This window comes from Salmo salar, chromosome ssa15 (genome assembly GCF_905237065.1).
Source record: "Salmo salar chromosome ssa15, Ssal_v3.1, whole genome shotgun sequence".
Classification (NCBI taxonomy): domain Eukaryota; kingdom Metazoa; phylum Chordata; class Actinopteri; order Salmoniformes; family Salmonidae; genus Salmo; species Salmo salar.
The window spans coordinates 29,736,659-29,758,177 of record NC_059456.1 but is presented as its reverse complement, the minus strand read 5'-3'; the positions used below and the strand labels follow the sequence as shown (position 1 = coordinate 29,758,177).

General features: G+C 41.7%; 1 protein-coding gene and 1 long non-coding RNA gene across 2 annotated transcripts in view; one reads left to right on the top strand and one right to left on the bottom strand.

Moving 5' to 3' along the window:
• LOC106571215 (NACHT, LRR and PYD domains-containing protein 12) overlaps positions 1–16,087 on the bottom strand; it is a 33,563-nt gene extending 17,476 nt beyond the window's left edge. Inside the window, exon 1 of the mRNA XM_014144005.2 lies at positions 15,717–16,087. The gene's annotated coding sequence lies outside the window, so the exon portion shown is untranslated. The remainder of the gene's footprint in view (positions 1–15,716) is intronic.
• LOC123727267 (uncharacterized) lies at positions 5,038–6,241 on the top strand. The gene is made up of 2 exons (XR_006759146.1): positions 5,038–5,199; positions 6,023–6,241. It is a non-coding gene; the product is annotated as an uncharacterized lncRNA (long non-coding RNA).
• Positions 16,088–21,519: the final 5,432 nt, after the last annotated feature.

Sequence of the window (21,519 nt, the reverse complement as noted above, 5' to 3'; positions counted from 1 at the left end):
GTTCTTTTTTAAACAAGCCTTAGAAATTTGGTTGCAATTTCAGTTTAATCGACCTGAAAAGACAGAACAAATAATACAACAAACATTGTGGTTAAACTCAACTACTATTTGATAAAAAAACGTATTTTTCAATAAAATAAAAAAAAGGTATAATCTTTGTAAATTATATCATAAATAGGACTGCTGGAGTTATGTCACACATGCAGCTAACACAGACATATGGAAATGTCTGCTCTACCCAAAATTACAACCAACTAATTGCAGCATTACCACAAAAAAATGGAAGAGGCAAGTGGAAGGGGGAAAAAGTAAGGAACTTGTCTTTCGGCCCTGCATTAAAGACCAAAATGGTTAAAGAAAATTGTGATAAATAAAAATATATACCAATTTCATTTAAGGACCAAAAAATATAGCTGTGCCATATAAATTGCAAAATAGTTGGGAAGAGATTTTCGATGTACCGATTCCATGGTTTATGAATTGACACGCAAAACTATGCTGGATTCAAAACTTCACATTTTTCAATTTCCATTTTTATACCAAATTTTTGCAACCAATAGAATGTTATATATACACAGTTTAAGTAGGAAGTTTACATACACCTTACAGGCTGACTACATCGCTCGCGCCGCGTGCGTTGCAAAATAAATTTAGAAATCTATAGTATTCAATTATTGCACCCACACTGCTCACGCGCGCCAACGAGTGTCTGCGTTGCCAAGGGCTAAAATAGAAGTCAGTTCTATTTGTGACGCAGATCGCGCTGCAAGTCCTGCCTCTCCCATCTCCTCATTGGTTTATAGAAGCAGGTACCCACGTGCCATCTCCTCATTGGTTATACCCACGTGGGTGACTGAAAGACGAACAAGGTCAGTGGCGGTAATGCACCTAATTTATGAAAGTTGCCAATCGCAATATAAAGTCAAGAGAAGAAAAAGCCTAGAAGGAGGAGAGATGACTAGAAACGTTTCCGTTGACCGTTTTATGTGTGGATTAGTTGTCGGAGTAGAAGACATTGTGCAAGCTAGCTAGCTAAATTGCCATAAATGTTTAATGCTTTTCGACCTGTCCCCAACTTAATGTAATTGGTTCCGAGTTTGTTTTGATATTTTAACCTGCGTGTCGTGATCGCGTTTGGTGTGGGGGAACAAAATACATTTATGCATGATGGCACACGCGCGCAGCCGGTTTGGGCTCCGTGTTAGCCAAATACATTTCAACTCAGTTTTTCATAATTCCTGACTTTTAATCCTAGTAAAAACTCCCTGTCTTAGGTCAGTGTTGGGTTTTATTTCACTTATTAGATGTGATGCATTACCATTTACAGTAGATGTAGGCCTAAGTATGAATGGACTGTAATGCACTAAGAGGTTTATATTGTATTAACATAGATTGAGCGACATATAATAGACATGACTAACTGGAGGGTTGCTGGCTAGTAGGAGTGTAGGCTGAGTAGACTCTTGACACACACACACAATGCCTGGTTGAGGGGCCGCTCAAGGACAGGTGTACGGGAGGGGCTGGTAGAATGGAAGATAACTGTAGCACAAGAACAGGCACTGTCCTTGGGTGTCTGACTCTCGGTTACACACACGAAGATAAGCTAGAAGACAACTATGCCTGGCAACAAAGATGCGTCTGGAGGCTGGGACCAGCCTGCACGCCAACGATAGGCTGGAGTAAGTCTAAACCACACCCAGGCCTCTACTCCGACAGGCCAGCAGTGAGCGGGAACTATCTCTGTCAGAGTATTTAATGAAGAACTTATGATGTCATTTTGAGTTCTCTGTTTTGCCCTGCGAGGTGTTACAGAGATCCTGTATATACGAACCACACATTTACCATTCAAGTGTTTGCATTAATTAAAGTACAAAGAAATCAGAAGTTACTATGTGCTGACTATTTTGTCCTGATACCAGATCGAATTGACGCAACTTTAACATCAGTTAGGATCACCACTTTATTTTAAGAATGTGAAATGTCAGAATAATAGTAAAGAGAATTATTTATTTCAGCTTTTATTTCTTTCATCACATTCCCAGTGGGTCAGAAGTTTACATACTAATTGAGTGTATTTGGTAGCATTGCCTTTAAATTGTTTAACTTGGGTCAAACGTTTCGGGTAGCCTTCCACAAGCTTTCCACAATAAGTTGCGTGAATTTTGGCCCATTCTTCCGGACAGAGCTGGTGTAACTGAGTCAGGTTTGTAGCTCTTCTTGCTCGCACACGCTTATTCAGTTCTGCCCACATATTTTCTATGGGATTGAGAACAGGGTTATGTGATGGCCACTGCAATACCTTGACTTTGTTGTCCTTAAGCCATTTTGTCACAATTTTGGAAGTATGCTTGGGGTCATTGTTCATTTGGAAGACCCATTTGCGACCAAGTCTTAACTTCCTGACTGATGTCTTGAGATGTTGCTTCAATATATCCACATAATTTTCCTCCTTCATGATTCCATCTATTTTGTTAAGTGCACCAGTCCCTCCTGCAGCAAAACACCCCCACAACATGATGCTGCCACCCCCGTGCTTCACATTTGGGATGGTGTACTTCGGCTTGCAAGCCTCCCCCTTCAAACATAACGATGGTCATTATGTCCAAACAGTTCTTTTTTTCTTTCACCAGACCAGAGGACATTTCTCCAAAAAGTACGATCTTTGTCCCCATGTGCAGTTGCAAACCGTAGTCTGGCTTTTTTATGGCGGTTTTGGAGCAGTGTCTTCTTCCTTGCTGAGGAGCCTTTCAGGTTATGTCGATATAGGACTTGTTCCTATATCCTACAGTGGGGGAAAAAAGTATTTGATCCCCTGCTGATTTTGTACGTTTGCCCACTTACAAAGAAATGATCAGTCTATCATTTTAATGGTAGGTTTATATGAACAGTGAGAGACAGAATAACAACAAAAATCCTGTAGTTTAGCATTTTAAAAGGATAATTGTTCATTAGAAAACCCTTTTGCAATTATGTTAGCACAGCTGAAAACTGTTGTGCTGATTAAAGAAACAATAAAAGTGGCCTTCTTTAGACTAGTTGAGTATCTGGAGCATCAGCATTTGTGGGTTTGATTACAGGCTCAAAATGGCCAGAAACAAATAGCTTTCTTCTGAAACTTGTCAGTCTATTCTTGTTCTTAGAAATGAAACCTATTCCATGCGAGAAATTGCCAAGAAACTGAAGACCTCGTACAACGCTGTGTACTACTCCCTTCACAGAACAGCACAAACTGGCTCCAACCAGAATAGAAAGAGGAGTGGGAGGCCCCGGTGCACAACTGAGCAAGAGGACAAGTACATTAGAGTGTCTGGTTTGAGAATCAGACGCCTCAAGTCCTCAACTGGCAGCTTCATTAAATAGTACCTGCAAAACACCAGTCTCAACGTCAACAGTGGAGAGGCAACTCCGGGATGCTGGCCTTTGTACGCGTATGTAGATATTCCATAAAAAATCTGCCGTTTCCAGTTACAATAGTAATTTACAACATTACCAATGTCTACATTGTATTTCTGATCAATTTGATGTTATTTTAATGGACAAAAAATTTGCTTTTCTTTCAAAAACAAGGACATTTCTACGTGACCCCAAACTTTATATATGACCCCAAATATATATATATATATGTTTTCTCTAAATAAGCGTTGTTGTTGTACAATTAAAGGTCAAATACACTGCATTTCAAACAGTCATAAATAATCAAATGAATTCAGGGCCTGTGAAGTTATACCTAGGCTTAATATAAGCCTTCGAAAAACATAGTACCCACTAATCATTTAATTAATTCATCAAAATAGTTTAACCTGCTTTTTTTTTGCAATACTCACTGCTCTGGCTTTCAAGTTGGTCTATGAAAAGACCCTTTTTTGTTACAAATTTTACTAGAACCATGCATAATACACATTCACTAATAATGACGAACTTATTGTAGCAGGCATTGCGTGCTTCTTTCACATGCTTTGCTTGCTGTTTGGGGTTTTAGGCTGGGTTTCTGTACAGCACTTTGAGAATATCAGCTGATGTACGAAGGGCTATATAAAAATAAATTTGATTTGATTTGCATATAGAAAATTAACACAGGTCTCATCAACAATCTCTTAGGCCTGTTAGGTTCTAATTATCATAGTAAGAACTCAACGGACACTATGAAAGCTCAAACCAAGTTTATTCTTCCCAAAGGATCGAACAGCTGAACAGACCAAAAGATGGTTTCACCCGTAGTAGTATACATACCCCACTTTGGGTGGAGTCTCCTCCTTATCACTAAACATTGCATGTTATTGCTAGGCAGGAAGCTAAGTGACAAGGTTCCTTCCCTTAACAGTACTGCCACATGTGACCATTTTCCCTGCAATTAGCCCCTCCCAAGCTTACTTATGGCACCCCTCATGTCTCTATTATAAATAATGATTAATAATATAACTAATGATTAATAATAGTTAAAGATCAGAAATCCAAACCTAATCAGGCTCATGTGCTAGTGATTTGCCAGCTAATCTTTATATTTCATGTTTAGTCAACTTGGATCTATTTGCTAGCTAACAAGGTTGAACAATTGAATTGTTATGAACACACCATTTTGTCTGTCTTCAACTGTTCAAAAAGAATGTTAGCCTGTCCACTTTGTTCAGATGTTGAAATCATGTGGTCTACCTTATTTCTCAGAATGAGAACGCGTTAACAATTCCTTGCATAAGTGTGTTTTATGCTTATTGTACGTTTATAAAACACAGATTAGACTTGTATAACAGTCTTTGGCTATAATGCTGCTAGCTGTAGCCCAATGCTGCTTGCGACTAACTGAGCAGAATCAATGTTCATTGATACTCTCAATGAGTATTGCTCTGGTGTGAGTAGTAGAGACATAAAAAGGGTATTGATAGAGAGTTAACTTCTCCTCTATTATAGTAAAATAATGTCTCAATGTGTTTCAGTGTCCATATGACCCATTCTGTCGGACCAAACCTCAAATAGCGAGTTGAAACCGCTTGTCAGAGAGGAAGATGTGATCTCTCAATTTTGTTGCCGTGAAAGGCAGGAAGGGGCTTGTGTGTAAACCATAAAGGAAGAGGCGAAGCAAGAGGTTTCACTTTTGCTAAAATGCATTTCTATGGGTTTATTTTGGACCTAAGCTTGTCGCCTGCATTCCCGCCTTTGGCACAACGACCATGGAGCCAGATATCTGCCAAAAGGTTGAACGTACGTATCGTTAGGATTGTAAGAAAAGCCATGCATGAAACATGAAACGTAAACGTGAAATTTCATCTGTAAACATACAAACACCATGTTACGGTTACGGACTAACATTTTAGGCTTGAACAAATCTTGTGTTGCAATTCTGACGTACAATAATACCTTTCAGAGTTTTGGCAGTTTCATCTCACCAACAAAAAAAACCTACACCAAGCAGTGCTACAGAACAAGCACAACACAGTATAAAAAAAAACGGAAGTCAGGGAAACCAGAAAGTGGTATCCTGCATGTTTTCAAGTTAAAAGTCTCCATTCTCTATTACTTAATTGAGTTTACTTCCCATTTAGGTAGCGAATGTAATGGATATGTTTGCCAGCGCAAGTCTTTATCTCACTAGCTGTATTATTCCTTCAACAGTGAAGTTTCAGTCTGTTAGGTGTATCTCTACAGCATGTGGACATCCCCATGCATGCACCTTATCAAAATATGACTTATTCAATATTGCACCATCCCATTCTCTCTGCAATCATAACCAGTGGTATATACCAGGAATAATGAAACATAGAATAATAGATGTTTGGTGAATCTATGAATTATGTATGACCCCTGGAGTCTTTGCCACTCAAAATACTTTTTTATACAATATTTAGACATTTATTTTATAATTGAAAAGCTTGCCAAAACATATTCTGAAGGAGGGGTTAATATGAATTTAAAATAATGACATGATTTATATGTATCGGGTCATGAACATTAACAAGGGAGAGGTTAAATGTAGGCTAAATCTGGCATAAGCTTATTCCCACACTTTACAATAACTCTGTTACAGTGGTCTTCGGTAGTCTCTGTATAGGCTATTCCCTCCATCGCAACACTGCTGCCCAGTTGAAGAGCTTGTGATCTCCATGCAACACCACAGCAGCATGCGCCTTCAGAAAAGCACCCCTCAGCCTCAGAAGATGCCCTTCTGGAGGCCTGCAGCCATAGAGTCATTGTACCCTAATGTAGGACTATTTGCATATTAGCCAAATAAAGTGCAGAGCATGCATGATGCGTGCAACTCATCATTCCAACATATTTGAACATTTAATTCATCCTTCATTCAGTTCAGTCAATCAGTATGTCATTGATAAGAGAATTATCTAATAAAGGTAAATGAAGGGGCGAAAATCTGATATCAACTTTGGAGGGGACAATTACATTACATTTTCTCAAGAGCAATTCCTGAGGGGGACACCAAAAGTAGTGCTGTAACACAGCCTACTTTGTAATATGATAAATGTATATTGAGGAACCAAAGAAATAAGGTGTTTGCCGTACTCCTAACTACCGGTACCCAAAACTACACAACTAATCACAACAGCAATACCATTGCCTTTAACAAATCTTAGTTCAGTCACCAGTTTAAGTTGCGAGTGGGGGTATCCATGGCATTTTCCAATTATGTTCCTATTTTACAAGTAAAAAAAATGGAGAACCTTTCATAATGTTGCCAAACAAAGACTCAACAAACTTACCTGAGACTCCCTGTCTCTGCCAGTCTGTCTCTGCATATCTGTCCCCAACTCTGCTGTCTGTGTACCATCTGTTGCCTGCTCTGCCTAATGACATCATTGTGAAACATTTCCATTAGAATTTCATTTCTTTCTTATGAACATTTTATCAACTAGTCTTTGAGATATTAGGCTACTAGGGTTCTTACTTTGCGTTTTGGTGTACTGAAAAATACTCTGATGTCCGTCTTTTATTTTTCTGCCATTTTTCTACCTGGCTGGCTGGCTGGCTACACACACACAGTGTGTAGGTTATTTACAGTAGGAGATGGGCTTCTATCATCTTATCTTTTATCATTCTATTTGGGCTTCGATCTAAAAGGTAGCTAGCAAATGTGAAATGGATTAAAATGACAAGAGTTGACAGCTGTATGAGTTCACTATTTACACAACATATGCTGCAACCTTTTGTAATTTTAATAGTTTGTTTCATATTGGCTGGCTTCCAACAATAGCTGAATTTGCAAAGCTAGCGAGCACCAATTCCGTTTCAGTGGTGTTTGCTATAATCTTTGCTACCCGGGTTAAATAAAGGTGAAATAAAATAAATAAATAAAAGTTCCCTTGCGACAATTTAGCTTTTGCAACGAGACCATTAAATATACACTGCTCAAAAAAATAAAGGGAACACTTAAACAACACAATGTAACTCCAAGTCAATCACACTTCTGTGAAATCAAACTGTCCACTTAGGAAGCAACACTGATTGACAATAAATTTCACATGCTGTTGTGCAAATGGAATAGACAACAGGTGGAAATTATAGGCAATTAGCAAGACACCCCCAATAAAGGAGTGGTTCTGCAGGTGGTAACCACAGACCACTTCTCAGTTCCTATGCTTTCTGGCTGATGTTTTGGTCACTTTTGAATGCTGGCGGTGCTTTCACTCTAGTGGTAGCATGAGACGGAGTCTACAACCCACACAAGTGGCTCAGGTAGTGCAGCTCATCCAGGATGGCACATCAATGCGAGCTGTGGCAAGAACGTTTGCTGTGTCTGTCAGCGTAGTGTCCAGAGCATGGAGGTGCTACCAGGAGACAGGCCAGTACATCAGGAGACGTGGAGGAGGCCATAGGAGGGCAACAACCCAGCAGCAGGACCGCTACCTCCGCCTTTGTGCAAGGAGGAGCAGGAGAATCACTGCCAGAGCCCTGCAAAATGACCTCCAGCAGGCCACAAATGTGCATGTGTCTGCTCAAACGGTCAGAAACAGACTCCATGAGGGTGGTATGAGGGCCCGACGTCCACAGGCGGGGGTTGTGCTTACAGCCCAACACCATGCAGGACGTTTGGCATTTGCCAGAGAACACCAAGATTGGCAAATTTTCCACTGGCGCCCTGTGCTCTTCACAAATGAAAGCAGGTTCACACTGAGCACGTGACAGACGTGACAGAGTCTGGAGACGCCGTGGAGAACGTTCTGCTGCCTGCAACATCCTCCAGCATGACCGGTTTGGCGGTGGGTCAGTCATGGTGTGGGGTGGCATTTCTTTGGGGGGCCGCACAGCCCTCCATGTGCTCGCCAGAGGTAGCCTGACTGCCATTAGGTACCGAGATGAGATCCTCAGACCCCTTGTGAGACCATATGCTGGTGCGGTTGGCCCTGGGTTCCTCCTAATGCAAGACAATGCTAGACCTCATGTGGCTAGAGTGTGTCAGCAGTTCCAGAAAGAGGAAGGCATTGATGCTATGGACTGGCCCGCCCGTTCCCCAGACCTGAATCCAATTGAGCACATCTGGGACATCATGTCTCACTCCATCCACCAACGCCACGTTGCACCACAGACTGTCCAGGAGTTGGCGGATGCTTTAGTCCAGGTCTGGGAGGAGATCCCTCAGGAGACCATCTGCCACCTCATCAGGAGCATGCCCAGGCATTGTAGGGAGGTCATACAGGCACGTGGAGGCCACACACACTACTGAGCCTCATTTTGACTTGTTTTAAGGACATTACATCAAAGTTGGATCAGCCTGTAGTGTGGTTTTCCACTTTAATTTTGAGTGTGACTCCAAATCCAGACCTCCATGGGTTGATAAATTGGATTTCCATTGATTATTTTTGTGTGATTTTGTTGTCAGCACATTGAACTATGTAAAGAAAAAAGTATTTAATTAGATTATTTCTTTCATTCAGATCTAGGATGTGTTGTTTAAGTGTTCCCTATATTTTTTTGAGCAGTATATTTAAGACAATGGTAGAAGAGAGTGTAGTTCTGTTCAGTTTGGACTTCAGTTTATCGCTAACCTTATCGCAGGGACTTTGAAGCACTAATTTACATCATCTGCATGTTGATCTTGGAATAAATTGACGATAGCAAAGATTCCATCTTTGATGAGGCCACATAAATGGAATAGGTACTAGCTAGCTTAATAGTTTCATATTTGCGCGCTAGCTCTGCATATTCAGCTAGTGTGTGTGCGCGATTGACTGGATTAACCTCACTTCAGTTACGTTCATTGAGTGCCTTTCAGACAGTAGATACGACCCCTCTGTTACCTTGCCAACTAAGGAACTGGCAGTGGATCAAAACATTGTGAGGCAAAGGGTGGGGGGGTCACAATCTTTTGAAACTTAAAAACGCACTAACCTCTTACATCTAGACGTTCCGCTAGCGGAACACCTGCTCCAATATCCAATGATGGGCGTGGCGCGAAATACAAACTCCTCTAAAATCCGAAAACTTCAATTTTTCAAACATATGACTATTTTACAGCATTTTAAAGACAAGACTCTCGTTAATCTAACCACACTGTCCGATTTCAAAAAGGCTTTACAGCGAAAGCAAAACATTAGATTATGTCAGCAGAGTACACAGCCAGAAATAATCAGACACCCATTTTTCAAGCTAGCATATAATGTCACAAAAAACAAAACCACAGCTAAATGCAGCACTAACCTTTGATGATCTTCATCAGATGACAACCCTAGGACATTGTGTTATACAATGCATGCATGTTTTGTTCAATCAAGTTCATATTTATATCAAAAACCAGCTTTTTACATTAGCATGTGACGTTCAGAACTAGCATACCCCCTGTAAACATCCGGTGAATTTACTAAATTACTCACGATAAACGTTCACAAAAAACATAAATTATTTTAAGAATTATAGATACAGAACTCCTCTATGCACTCGATATGTCCGATTTTAATATAGCTTTTCGGTGAAAGCACATTTTGCAATATTCTCAGTAGATAGCCCAGCCATCACGGCTAGCCATTTAGACACCGACCAAGTTTAGCCCTGACCAAACTCCGATTTACTATTACAAAAGTTTGATTACCTTTGGTGTTCTTCGTCAGAATGCACTCCCAGGACTGCTACTTCTATAACAAATGTTGGTTTGGTTCAAAATAATCCATAGTTATATCCAAACAGCGGCGTTTTGTTCGTGCGTTCAAGACACTATCCGAAGTGTAAATAAGGGTCACGAGCATGGCGCAATTCGTGACAAAAGATTTCTAAATATTCCATTACCGTACTTCGAAGCATGTCAACCGCTGTTTAAAATCAATTTTTATGCCATTTTTCTCGTAAAAAAGCGATAATATTCCAACCGGGAATCTGCGTTTAGGTAAACAGACGAAAGAAAACAAAGCGGGCACGAGCCTGAGTCTCACAGTACTGTAACCAGCCACTACCCAAATGCGCTACTTTTTTTCAGCCAGAGCCTGCAAAGCCACGATTCAGCTTTTTGCCGCCTTCTGAGAGCCCATGGGAGTCGTAGGAAGTGTCACGTAACAGCAGAGATCCTCTGTAATGGATAGAGATAATCAAGAAGGGCAAGAAATTGTCAGACAGGACACTTCCTGCATGGAAACTTCTCAGGTTTTGGCCTGCCAAATGAGTTTTGTTATACTCACAGACACCAGTCAAACAGTTTTAGAAACTTTGGAGTGTTTTCTATCCAAAGCTAATAATTATATGCATATTCTAGTTTCTGGGCAGGAGTAATAATCAGATTAAATCGGGTACGTTTTTTATCCGGCTGTGAAAATACTGCCCCCTAGCCATAACAGGTTAAGTGTCTATAATCAGCACAATTGCTTTCATTGCATATTATTAATATTATTTAAATTACATAGTTATGTTTCAGTGATATATTGGGGGGGGACAAATCATATTTTTCCAAGGATGGGGGGGTCGTGTCCCCCCCGTCCCCCCCGGGATTTCCGCCCCTGGGTAAATGAATCAATAAACCATGATGAATTATTAGTCATACAGCATGGTTAATGAATAATCAATGTAATGATCAATGTAGTGATCGATTGGTCTGATTAGTTCCAGAAAGTTGAGGAACCACTGGAGAGGGAAAGAAATGTGTGTATGCAATTAGTATAGAGAGCAGGGGACAGATGGTAAAGGGAGTAAAACTTCAAAGGGTTCCTAACCTTGAGGGAAAGGAACAGGCTGAGCTAGGTAGTGATAACAGGGTGGGAAGTCAATGGGGGATGCAGGTCACCAACAGTTTGTGTGTAAATGCATGTGCGTAAGTAAGCAAGAACTATAAAATGACTGTTTTGTTATCCTGACCTCAGAACGTTCTCATGAATAAAGCTACAGAAACCTTTTGCAGAAAGCTGAGTCCTTGCCTAATTATTTAACCCATTGTCTTACAAACCTTGGGCATTAGTCAAGGCGAATTGATTATTGATTATTATCATCAAGATATAAAATTCCTTTAACAGTCATCCATTCTGTCATTTGTCTGAGTTGCAATAGGAACTAAATCAAAGATAATAGAAGTCTTATCCATTTGTTTACTGAAATCCATGTGTGTATTCAAAATTATATAAATTCTCCAAAGTTCTTTAGCCTATCACTTTAATAATCCAATGTAGGCCTATCCAGACAGCGTTTTCCTAGGGTGTTTCAGGTGACACTAGCGTTTTCCTTGATGGCCAAAAAGCTCAATTTTGGTCTCATCTTACCAGAGTACCTTCTTCCATATGTTTGGGGAGTCCCACATGCCTTTTAGCAAACACCAAACGTGCTTGCTTATTTTTTTCTTTAAGCAATGGCTTTTTTTCTGGACACTCTTCCGTAAAGCCCAGCTCTGTGGAGTGTATGGCTTAAAGCGGTCCTATGGACAGATACTCCAATTTCCGCTGTGGAGCTTTGCAGCTCCTCCAGGGTTATCTTTGGTCTCTTTGTTGCCGCTCTGATTAATGCCCTCCTTGCCTGGTCTGTGAGTTTTGGTGGGCGGCCCTCTCTTGGCAGGTTTGTTGTGGTGCCATATTCTTTCAATTTTTTAATAATGGATTTAAATGGTGCCTTGTGGGTTGTTCAAAGTTACGGATATTTTTTTATAACCCAACCTTGATCTGTACTTCTCCACAATGTTGTCCCGGACATGTTTTGAGAGCTCCTTGGTCTTCATGGTGCCGCTTGCTTGGTGCTGTGCCATGCTTAGTGGTGTTGCAGACTCCAGGACCTTCCAGAACAGGTGTATATATATTGAGATCATGTGATACTTAAATTTAAGTCCACCTGTGTGCAATCTAACTAATTATGTGACTTCTGAAGGTAATTGGTTGCACCCGATCGTATTTAGGGGCCTCATAGCAAAGGGGGTGAATGCATATGCACGTACCACTTTTTTTTTATCATCATCATCAATTTGGACTATTGCATGACATCCAAATAAAAATCCAATTAAATTACAGGTTGTAATGCAACAAAATAGGAAAAACGCCAAGGGGGATGAATACTTTTGCAAGGCACTGTAGGATCAGTCATGTATCATATGCAGAGGCCATAAGACAGATTGGTAGAACTACAGTGAGGACTGATGGAGTTTACATGGATGTTCCTGTAGTAAGTGGACCTACTGTCTGGGCTGGTGCTTCTGATGGTCCTGGCATGGTTTAGAGGCCTGTTCAGAAATCTTGTGTGCTCATGAATGTGCGGTGTCAAAGGACACTTTGATAATGAATAAAGTTGACTTCATAGCTTTTATTGGTAAGATTATCAATACGACTCGGGTTGTGGAAAGCAGAAATACCAGGTTGAAGGTTATTGTGAAGACGGCAAGAGAGATATTGGGGGTAACAGATGTTACTGTTGAAATGGTTGTTAACATGCGGAGCGATTCTAAGGGTGGAGTGTTTCAGCATGATATAGATAAAGTTTAATGGGTTTCGGGAGTGTTTTTTGGGGAGTGGGAAGGGTATGGTATAAGTTTAGGGATTTATTTGGTTTAGAATTTTATTTTCATGGTCGTACAAAATTGGGCAGATTACGATTGAACGTACATTCCAGCACAGTAGGTGGCGGCATGCACTTTAAACGTTTGTTTGAAGACCATAATGATATCAGTTGTGTCTTCTTTTTCTATGATAGGACAATAAGACATATTTGACCGGAGTGGACAAGGTTTTGTAGACTTTACCATATGCCAAAGTAAAAAAAAAAAAAGGCATTGTTTAGAAAGAGTGCAAAGTCAAATTGAGATATTGTTGGCGTCCCCTATGGAAATATGCAAATATGTGCTAGAACGCACCAATAGGATCTCGCTAGCTCGTGCTTGGCTCTGCCCACCATGGCTAATTTGTTCCCATTTGAAAATGACAGGCTGTGGTCTATCTTGGTTAGGTTATAAAAATCTTTGAATATACTGCTTATTCTGAGAGGCGGGACTTCACTTCTTTAATTTGGCAAGTAGGTTAATGTAATATTCATATGTGAATACATACTGAATTATAATTGGATGCATTTTACCGCCGTATCCTACTGTGGTTAAGACCACCCAGACGGTTAGGTCATGGCCAGTTGATCATGGTTGGAGATAGGCGAACATGCAGTTGTAGCTAGTTAATAAAGAGTTATGTTAAGAAATACCCTGTAGTTCTGCGTTTTATTATTTTGTACAAAGCGTACAAAACAAGACAGTTAAGAACAAATTCTTATTTACAATGATGGCCTACACCCGCTGGGCCAATTGTGCGCCGCCCTATGGGACTTCCAATCACGACAGTTGAACCTGGGTGTCTGTCGTGACGCTTCTAGCACTGAGATGCAGTGCCTTAGCCCGCTGCGCCACGCGGGTTTGAGAGACATGTAAGTGAGAACGCAGAAGGGCTTGGTTAGTGTATATAAAAGCTTCAGTACAGAAACTAAACTACCTGGATACAATGATGCAGCGAGAGACATAGAAGCCCATATCGGCGATGCTGACCTGAGAAACATGTCGTGCAACTCCACTCTGTGAAAATGTCTGTCAATAAGACTATCCAGAAATGCCACGCGAGTTTTAGAAAAATGACGGACTTTGATTCGTGGGGACAATTAGTGGAGGTGATAGATGAGTATCAAATTTAAGCTGAAACAGCAGTTCATGTGTATCCCTTGTCATGGAAGCCAGTAGTGATGGGTCGTTGGCGAACGAACGGCTTATTTTGAACGGATCTTTTTGGTGAATGTCGGGAGCCGAATCGCATCTCTGAAAGAGGAAACATTTATTTGGCTCCATGATTTGCATATTGTTACTACTGCTTTGCAGCGCTAAACAACGTTTTTCTGCAGATAAGTTACAAAATAATTATGTTAAGAGGGTGAATCCTCACAGCAGAAACAATCAATAGTGGGGAGAACGCGTCAATGGCCCACGCTGGGGGGGGGGGTTCAGTGCATTAATCATTTGGCCAGAAATATAAAAAAAATTGAACGCGCAGTTCACGATCTGACATAATGGTAGCCTACCTTTTGGCTTTAATTTTAGATATGTTTTATCATTTTGAATGAAGAGAACAGAGCAGGCTCCCCCGAAAAGACTTTGAATTCCCATCACTAGCAGTACCGAGCGGATCGGACCGGCTTGCATACAGACAGCTTGCACGAAGGTCGGACCAATGATGTGTATAAACCCTGGATGAGTGATATATGAACCCTGACTGCCAGGGGGCGCTGTATTGAAGTCACTGCACATCCATCTTGGCACGTCTCCATTGTAAAAATTATTTTGGATGCTATAGAAATCCATGTATTAGTTCGGGTTTTGACTTTGAGTCCCTTGAAAGGGGCATGTTTATCAGCCAGCGAGGTAAACATGGATGAGAAAAACAGGGTATGGTATGCAACTAATAGAAAGAATCTCTGAAGAATATAGATCATGAACGAACGCCTGAGGCGACAAAAAAATATTATACACTGGTCAGAGTTTAAATTAGGTATCTCCAATGCAAGCAATAAGGCAGTGGTCGCTGATATCAATTGTAAAAACACCACTTGCCAAATACTTAAAGGGGACGGTGAGTCAGGATAAGGTCAATCAATGAGGAGTTGGATAGGTTTTTTACATTCATCCAAATGGGTTTCATTATCAGATGAGTCAAGTTGAACTCAAGAAAGATATTCTTAAAATGATTTGAGGCATATGTAAGCTAATCAAGATTTACATCTAACACAACCAGTTCAGGTACCAGAAAGAGTTTTAAATAATGAGAAATAATACCAACAGCCTCCGCCGAAGTGGTTTTGGGCCGGTAGACCGCAGCAATAAATATGCATATTTTGGCTTATGGACAATTTTATAAACAACAGCTCACATATTTTGGGGACGGAGATTCTAAGAGAGCATGATGCCGTTAGAGAAGATCTTACATAAATAGCCACCCCCTCCCCCCTTTTTTTTGTCTATCACATCTGGAAATGTTGTAGTCCACAATGGCAACGTCCTTATCCACAATCAAATTATTCAGCCAGGTCTCTGAGATAACCAGAAGGTCTGGGCTAGTGTCATGCACCCAGACATCCATAAAGTCCAGTTTAGACATCAGCCTTCGCACATTCATATGCAAGTCCAAGCCCTCTGCGAGATTTGAAAACAACAGGAGTATCCATGGAGACACGAGTCAATAGAACTGGGTGAGCTAGCCACAATAAGCTTCCTGATTGGATTCAAAGTTCCAGAGCTAATAGTTGAAATCAGGCGGAATGATATCATGCAATTTAATGGGAGTAAATACCTTTGATGAGCTTGATTTGATCAGCCATAGTCTCAGCGCTGCTGAGTGTTTGAACAGGATCCAGGGACCCAAATGATTAGGGTGGATCACATCCTCCTTATAGAGAATCCTCTGCTTTCAAAAGGTGTCAAAGTTGTCTACAAAAGTTACACCCAAGGAAGTGCAGTAGTCGCGTAGCCAGTTGTGAAGTACTAGTAGCCTGCTAAAACGTTCACTACCTCGACCCAGCAATGATGGGACATTTTTTGGTATCCAGCAGAGACTCAATCAATTCTTCAAAATCCTGTTTCAGCCATTCCGAGCTACCATTCCTAATGTCATTAAATCCCACATGAAGTACAACAGCGTTATTCGCTGTGTGCTGACATGAAACGGTGTGGAGCAGCCTAGTAATATCCTGTACTTAAGCCCCGGGGTAGCACAGGGACTTTGCTCCAGAAACCGAGACGTGTCTTACAATAGAGCTGCCAAAGACAACAGCCGGCGAGATTGAAGAGGAAATCTGCCCATTCCTACGCCTCGCATAATTCTGGAGACCTGTCGAGGACTTGTGAGAGGCGGAATCCTGCACGCTGCTACTATTTGGGTCCCGTGTGGCTCAGTTGGTAGAACATGGTGTTTGCAACGCCAGGGTTGTGGGTTCGATTCCCACGGGGGACCAGTACGGAGAAAAAAATGTATGAAATGTATGCATTCACTACTGGAAGTCGCTCTGGACAAGAGCGTCTGCTAAATGACTAAAATGTAAAAATGTAAAATGTATTTGCACCCGGTTCAAGCCTCCCATAACCAACAAAGCCTCATTCACCGTAGAAGCCACTGGAGAGTGAGCCAGAATATGGGACGAAAGTGCAGATACCTCTGGATCCGATCTTGAAGTGGAAGCCCTCAGGGATGAAGGCCCCCAGGAACCTCTGGATCCAGGGTGGCAAAGCTGTTTGATGTCTGTATCTGTTCCGGACTTCCCACCTCCAAGGGAACTTCAATTGCCAAAGGACCCTGCTTTTGACTTCTGCCGCGAGTGACGCGCCTCCATGGCTGGTTGGCAGGATCAAGAATAGGAACATCCACTAAGTCATCCAGAAGCATCCTGCGAACTCCATTTTCCAGGGAGACCCCTTCAGGGAGGGATGCCTGCAGAGCACCGGCCAGTTGGTTATGGAGAGACGACAAGGCGGCGACACTCCCATCAGGTCAGAGCGGCATCCAGCTACTCCAGAAAAAAAGAAGGTAGGGGGATGTGGATTCCCCAATAGCTTGTGTAAATTCACTACTTGTTTGCCAAGAGTAGCCACTTCGCCTCTGTAGTCCTCTGCGAGCAAACCATTGCTACATTTAATGTCCAGACAGTCCTCATTGTTCCGGAATAGAGCAAAATAAACAGCTGCAGACAATTGCAATATTGATGAAAATCCAGTGTCTGCGTTAAGACTAACAGATTTACATGATGATACACTCATTCGGTCTTTTGATGATGATTTCTAATTCTAAATCAGTTATGATACTCATTTAACTCGGTAACACAACCTTGTGAGTAAATCACAGGCAGATTTGATCAAGTCTGCTGCAAATTCTCTCTAAAGATGTTGAATATTTCAGTATTTTCCATCTTCCTTTGCTCTTCTAGTGCACAGAGTCCCAGGAAAATTGGAAGGTCTGAAGAAACTAGAACCAAGTACGTATACTAAGAGGAATGTGTCAATCACCTGTGCTTTTCTCTGAACAGTTAAAGAATATATTGACGTATAACAAAGAATTTCCTTTTGCTGTGCAGCCAGTGCCCTTGAGGTAAATTCTGATCTGTGAACCATAACAATGCAGGCTACTTATTGATGTACCCAATGTAGAGATGCACACAAAACCAGTTTTTGGTTTGAGTACACAATAATCAGAACAAATCCATAGTTTGGGAACCACTGGACTAGAGCATGGACTCAAACTTTCCTATGCTCGTACTTCTCCCTGTGTCATTCACTCAGAACCACTGTCAGTGTATACAGTAGGTTGTTTACAGGAAGAGCAGAGTCTCATACTATATATAGATTTGACAGCCTTGACAACATACCGCATAACATTCTAGATATGCAATTAAATCAACAATCAGTCAAGTGTTTTGATTGTACCCACAGCCAAGATTTACTGCAAAGATCAATGCTCTTTAACCTACAGAATAAAACTTTTCACCCCAGCATACAAGATAGTATTTGCATTGTCTTTAATCATGTACAAAAAAAATTGGTTGTTTTAATTTAAAAGAAATGTAAAGTATCCCTGAAATGTAACAAATTACAAATGTGAAAGGTAATATGAAGGTGTTAGATCTACATGGCTTTACACGTGATATAGCTAGCCATACAAAACACATACATTGAAGGGAAATGGTTGACAGTGCTCAAACTATAATTGGTTTCAAGAGTCTTCTCATGTTTCATATGAACAATAGATTACATAACTGCAGTCGATTTGACCAGCTTTATTCATAAAATATCCTAAGAACATAAGTTATACATCTGACCTTCAATTGACCCTTCACTAAGCCTCACCCCCTTGGTTACTGTTGCAACCTCAGACATTTTCCAGGGAAGCTTAATTCCAACATTCATTGAGAAAATAACTTAATAAATGTTCATCACTAGTTACCACAGCCAAAGTCATAATTATGCCTAAACCTCATATTATTTCTAAAATGTTTCATAAAATCCCAACACGAACCTAACAATTGCTGGTCAATGAGGCTGAGCTAGCAATCAAGGTAAAAATGTATAATTAGAGAATTTCAGGAATCACAGTAGCAAGTGCTCCTGGTGCCCTATGCAAATATTTAGCTTAAGAAAAATCCGTTTTTGCAATATCCCTCACTGGCTTTTATGCGATTTAAACGTGATGCGAGCTTGTCCGAGGTGAAGCGCGGCGATGAGTTGCCCAAAATGGGGTGGGGTTTAGCAAAAGGTCAATTTTAAAAGCTTTCCTTCCCAGTTCATTTTTAAGCGACAGCTTTAGGGAGAGTGGTAGTAAGATAATACTTTACTTCTGAAATGATCGATCAAGCAACAAAGACTTGTTAAGCCCGCCCCTTTATTTTAAATCATTTCCACAGGAAACCATAACATTGTGAAATTAATACAAAATCAATGTAATACCCTTTTTTTTTTTTTTTACCTTAGAAAATAAAAATGTAATTTTCAGGCATACAATAGAAATGTTATTGCACAATAAGCCTTCTTGCATGGTGGCAGACAGTCATTTACATTTCAGACACGGAATATAAGACATTTTCTGATGCTTTAATAGGAAAACTAGCTTTTTAGATGCTTCCGTTTGCAAATATATACACTATATATTACACACACAAAAGTATGTGGACACCCCTTTAAAATGTGTGGATTCGGCCATTTCAGTCACACCCGCTGCTGACAGGTGTATACAATCGAGCACACAGCCATGCAATCTCCATAGCCAAACATTGGCAGTAGAATGGCCTTACTGAAGAGCTCAGTGACTCAACGTGGCACCGTCATAGGATATAAACTCAAAAAACTTCAAAAATAATTCGTAAAAATCCAAATAACTTCAGATCTTCAATGTAAAGGGTTTAAAACACTGTTTCCCATGCTTGTTCAATGAACCATAAACAATTAATGAACATGCACCTGTGCAACGGTCGTTAAGACCATTCCACAGCTTACAGACGGTAGGCAATTAAGGTCACAGTTATGAAAACTTAGGACACTGAAGAGGCCTTTCTGCTGACTCTGAAAAACACCAAAAGAAAGATGCCCAGGGTCCCTGCGTGAACGTGCCTTAAGCATGCTGCAAGGAGGCATGAGGACTGCAGATGTGGCCAGGGCAATAAATTGCAATGTCCGTACTGTGAGACGCCTAAGACAGCGCTACAGGGAGTCAGGACGGACAGCTGATCTTCCTCACAGTGGCAGACCACGTGTAACACCTGCACAGGATCGGTACGTCCGAACATCACACATGCGGGACAGGTACAGGATGGCAACAACAACTGCCCGAGTTACACCAGGAACGCACAATCCCTACATCAGTGCTCAGACTGTCCGCAATAGGCTGGACTGAGGGCTTGTAGACCTGTTGTAAGACAGGTCCTCACCAGACATCACCGGCAACAACGTCGCCTATGGGCACAAACCCACCGTCGCTGGACCAGACAGGACTGGCAAAAAGTGCTCTTCACTGACGAGTCGTGGGTGTCTCACTAGGGGTGATGGTCGGATTCGCATTTATCATCGAAGGAATGAGCGTTACACCGAGGCCAGTATTCTGGAGCAGGATCGATTTGGAGGTGGAGGGTCCGTCATGGTCTGGGGTGGTGTGTCACAGCAACATCGGACTGAGCTTGTTGTCATTGCAGGCAATCTCAACGCTGTGTGTTACAGGGAAGACATCCTCCTCCCTCATGTGGTACCCTTCCTGCAGGCTCATCCTGACTTGACCCTCTAGCATGATAATGCCACCAGCCATACTGCTCGTCCGGTGCGTGATTTCCTGCAAGACTGACATTCCTGTGTTTTGCCATGGCCAGCGAAGAGCCCGGATCTCAATCCCATTGAGCACGTCTTGGACTTGTTGGATAGGAGGGTGAGGGCTAGGGCCATTCCCCCCAGAAATGTCCAGAAACTTGCAGGTGCCTTGGTGGAAGACTGGGGTAACATCTCACAGCAAGAATGGGCAAATCTGGTGCAGTCCATGAGGAGGAGATGCACTGCAGTAGTTAATGCAGCTGGTGGCCACACCAGATACTGAATGTTACTTTTGATTTTGACCCTCCCTTTGTTCAGGGACACATTATTCAATTTCTGTTAGTCACATGTCTGTGGAACTTGTTCAGTTTATGTCTCAGTTGTTGAATCTTATGTTCATACAAATATTTACACATGTTAAGTTTGCTGAAAATAAATGCAGTTGACAGTGAGAGGACGTTTAATTTCTGCTGAGTTTATGATGCCACCTTTCCAACAAATCAAATTTCTGCCCTGGTAGAGCTGCCCCGGTCAACTGTAGGTGTTGTTATTGTGAAGTGGAAACGTCTAGGAGCAACTAAGGCTCAGCCTCAAAGTGGTAGGCCACACAAGCTCACAGAATGATACCACCAAGTTCTGAAGCGCGTAAAAATGATCTGCCCTCGGTTGCAACACTCACTGCAGAGTTCCAAACTGCTTCTGGAAGCAACGTCAGCACAATAACTGTTAGTCGGGAGCTTCATAAAATGGGTTTCCATTGCCGAGCAGCCGCACCCAAGCCTAAGATCACCATGTGCAATGCCAAGCGTCGGCTGGAGTGGTGTGAAGCTTGCCTACATTGGACTCTGGAGCAGTGGAAATGCGTTCTCTGGACTGGTGAATGCCGCTTCACCATCTGGCAGTCAGACAAATCTGGGTTTGGCGGATGCCAGGAGAACGCTACCTGCCCGAATGCATAGTCTCAACTGTAAAGTTTGGTGGAGGAGGAATAATGGTTGGGGCTAGTGCCTGTGAAGGGAAATCTTAACGCTATAGCATACAATGACGTTCTAGACAATTTTGTGGCAACAGTTTGGGAAGGCCCTTTCCTGTTTCAGCATGACAATGCCCCCATGCACAAAGCGAGGTCCATACAGAAATGGTTTGTCAAGATCGGTGTGGAAGAACTTGACTGGCCGGCACAGAGCCCTGACCTCAGCCCCTTCGAACACCTTTGGGATGAATTGGAACGCCGACTGCGAGCCAGGCCTAATCGCCCAACATCAGTGCCCGACCTCACAAATGCTCGTGGCTGAACGGAAGCAAGTCCCTGCAGC